Raw genomic sequence first — 3872 nt, forward strand, 5'->3', positions numbered from 1 at the left:
AACTTTATCTGTTTGGACCCCAACTGATAAGTTGTGGAGATATTTTATTATTTTATTATTTTTTTCCTTAATCTTATCCCATAAGCCATCAAGTGTGATCAAAATATAAAAGCCAATTTATTCCATTTCCCTTGTGTTTTGCCGAAATGAGAGAGAGAAAGGGAGAGAGGGATTCTTCATCTTCTTCCTCCTTGAAGCTTCAAATTCCATAGCCAAAATCCTTCTCAAGTCTCAATTTTATTCGGTAAATCTTCGTTTTTATTCGGTAAATAGTTCTATTTTCCTTCCTAGAGCATGAATTTGACAGTAATTTCTTGAAATCTCTTGTTATGGTGTTGATTGTGATCTTAGGATTTTAAGAAGAATTTGGGGGAAATCACTCAAAGACTCTTTCTAAGGATTTTAGTAGCTAATTGAGGTAAGGAATTCCCTTAAGTTGGAATTAGTCACCTGAATTTGGATAATTGATTTTGGTTGAAATATGGTGTTTTTGGAGCTTTGGGAATATTTTTGTATACATGTTCATAGCTTGGATATGCTTGTATATGTTGTATTTATGTCCATATAGGCTTATACTTGTGAAAATAGTGAAAGGAAATCAGGGTAGATTCTGGCAGTAACTTCCGAGATTTATTGGGAAAAATTGGTAAGGTATTTTGATCCTATTTTTTTTAGACATGTAGTTCTATAAGTGTAGAACCCGCATATAAAATTTCATAATGATTGGAGTAGTGGAAGTATGGTTTTCAGAATTTTTCCCAAAACTGGTCCAGGGAGAGACAGAATTCCGGACAGCACACTGCGAAGGGCAAAGATGGAATTTTCTGTGTTTATTCGCGGACCAAAATGACCAAAACTTTTTATGGACATTAAGTACTATGAGTTGGGATTCTACCATAAAAATTTCAAGTGGAAAAGAGTTCGGGAACTATTTTTACCGGCTCAATCTTTCGGACTGCGCCAAGCTGAAATTTTATGAATTATGCTTAGTATGATTATGGATGTGTTAATGATAATTGTGAGGTAGTTAGTGAGTTAATGGTGATTAGGTGATGCTAAGGACGTGGATTATGACTATGTTCTACATAATACACATATGTATATGTCATGTTATAGTACTAGTATGTGTAATTATCTATACTATGAAATATGTTATGTTATGTTGTTAGTAGGCCAAATTACCTATATTGTGAATATAGTATATGTCAATATATATATATATACATATATACGTGTATGTAGTATATATATATCATATGTATAGGATGTATATATATGTACATGTATTTATATAGTATACAACAAGTGGGTACAAGTAGTATAACGTATGACATTATGTATATATAATTGTAGTATATGTACCGTATTATGTATACATATTATGTGTGTGTATGGGGCAGCATATATATATATATACGTGTTGTGTATATATATATGGTATGTGTGTATATATGTATATACGTGTATTATGTATATATGTATATATACGGGTAATGTGTGTATATATGTACATATATGAGTATGTATGTATAATTAAATAAAGTGTTGTAGTATGTATATATTTGGGTATGTGTACCTTAAGTGAATATGCATAAATATGTGGAAAGTGTTGTGTGGTATGCATATATACATACGTGTAGGGTGATGATGGAAAATGTTTTGAGAGACAAGACTTGTGAACCAAGGTGAGAATGGTAATTGATTTCAAAATGGGGACTTGATTTTGTGGAAAATGTCCAAAAATGATTTTGACTCAAGGAAGATGAGAAAGGAAGGAAAATGTTTTCAAAACCTTAGTTTCAGGAAGTCAAAGAGGACCTTGTCATTTATATTACCTCGGGCTATAGTACCGATGGTTTTCTTCAATATATGTACAGTTGTCTCTACGTCACTTCGTCAGGCGTAGGGAGTCTCTGCGTCACTCAGTCAGGCGCAGGGGAGTTTTCTACGTCACTTCGTCAGGCGTAGGGAGTCTCTGCGTCACTCAGTCAGGCGCAGGGGAGTTTTATATATCACTCAGTCAGGCGTAGGCCGTGGGGGTGTGCACACTTAAGTATAGATACTCATGTCATTTTCGGGTTGGTATCAGCGTTATGGACCTAGGTGGGGCCAAACTAGGGACCATAATGATGAACCTTCGTCCAAGGGATCACGAATGAGACTTGGGGCAGGACCGTAATCCCCATGTCCAGATCCGATTTCGGTCTAGTCAAAGAAACTTGTATCCTCAATAAGGTCTCTTGCTTCTAGTCAGAAACTAAGTAGCGTTTTCGTAATTAAAGACAACTAGAGGTCATAATTGCGGCAATGACATATGTAATAGACATGGCTAGTGCTGAAAACCTAGCCTGAATGAAAAAGAAGTCAAAGGCAACCTAGTTTGATGAACTAGGAAATTTGAGTAAGGAAATGTGTTGTGACTTATATACTCATTATATTCTTGTAATTATATGGCATTAACTGTTGATTTCAGTTATGAAAGACCTGGACACCATATTTGGTAATGTGTATTTACCTTTATGAAATATTTGTCAAAACTTTTACCTGATGGAAGTGACAAATGGATTACCTTACTTAGCCATCGTGCTAACTACACTTCACCGTGTACGTCATTTCAGATGTCATCCAGTGAGGGATCCTGTAGCCCGGCAAACACTCCTGATCATGTTTGCCCGGGACCTACTTTTGTTGGTCAGATTCTGCATGACACGTCGGGCAGAGACCTGTATTCTCCACCCTATTCTCAAGGCTACTCTCCAGGCTATACTCCAGCATCCCCTGACTATACTCCAGCAACCCCAGTCAGCCCAGTAAATATCTTTTGGTAACCTTAGTTTTGGCTGACTCTAGTCTGTTAGGTTGTGGAGGACCCGGAGTTTGTAATGACAGCCCGTCGGGCAAACTCTTGTAGATATCTTTTGATATTAATATATATATATACCTAAAATATTATATTTTGATGTTTGGGGTGTTGATGTTGAGTGAAATTTCTTTTAGCCTGTGCACTGAGAGTGGAAGTTTTATCAAAGAGGTGATAGAATTCACTCTAAGTGTGGCGGTAGCACCCGGTTTTCTGTTGATATGATGTATAAGCTTCCGCAGCGTTTATTACGGATTTCGTGATAAGTGTAAGTCTTGAGAACCGGGGTGTTACATCATCTACTTCACAGATGTCATCCCTTCTTTGTTGAGTAAAGTCAAATTGAGAGTTGTATTGTGGCCTGTACTGGGTCATTTGATTTCCATTTCCTTGGTTTTGATTGTACATCAGTCTGTTCTTATCATTTTGTCCATATGCAGGCTTGTTTCCATAGTTGTATTGTCCTCTCGCTTGATATCCATCATTGTTGCTATTGTTCCAACCCTCTCCCTGTTTCCAATTGTTGTTTGATCTTTCGTTTTGTCCATAAGCATTGAAATTGGAGTTCCTTTGGTAATCTACCGCCTCAACTTGCTCAGATGCAGACGGAGAAGTGCAAATATTGGTATCATGAGGCCCTCGACAGATGTTACAGTAAAGTGCCAAAGCCATACAAGGCTTGGGTTTTCCTTCCATTTTTCTACTATAGCCTGTAGCTTCTTGATTTCGTGATTCATTGCCTCTATTTTTGCCTCGCTCGCCACATGGTTATCAACTTCATATATGCCCCCGTGATCTCCTCGTCGGTCATACCAACAGGATGTATTCTTAGATATTCTCTCAATTAGTTCTTCAACTTCTAGTAAGGCTAGGGAAACAAAGGCACCGCTGGAGGATGAGTCAAGCAACATTTTTCCTTCATCTGTCAACCCTCCGTAGAATGAGCTAATCATGTCCCATGAGTGCATCAGATCTTGTGGGCATTGTCTTTTAAGAACCTTGAATCGTCGCC

General features: G+C 37.4%; 1 long non-coding RNA gene across 1 annotated transcript; it reads left to right on the forward strand.

Moving 5' to 3' along the window:
• Nucleotides 1–364: 364 nt before the first annotated feature.
• Nucleotides 365–2960, forward strand: LOC116014900. The gene is made up of 2 exons (XR_004097506.1): nt 365–418; nt 2619–2960. It is a non-coding gene; the product is annotated as an uncharacterized LOC116014900 (long non-coding RNA).
• Nucleotides 2961–3872: the final 912 nt, after the last annotated feature.

The sequence above is a fragment of the Ipomoea triloba genome, chromosome 4, assembly GCF_003576645.1.
Source record: "Ipomoea triloba cultivar NCNSP0323 chromosome 4, ASM357664v1".
Lineage (NCBI taxonomy): Eukaryota > Viridiplantae > Streptophyta > Magnoliopsida > Solanales > Convolvulaceae > Ipomoea > Ipomoea triloba.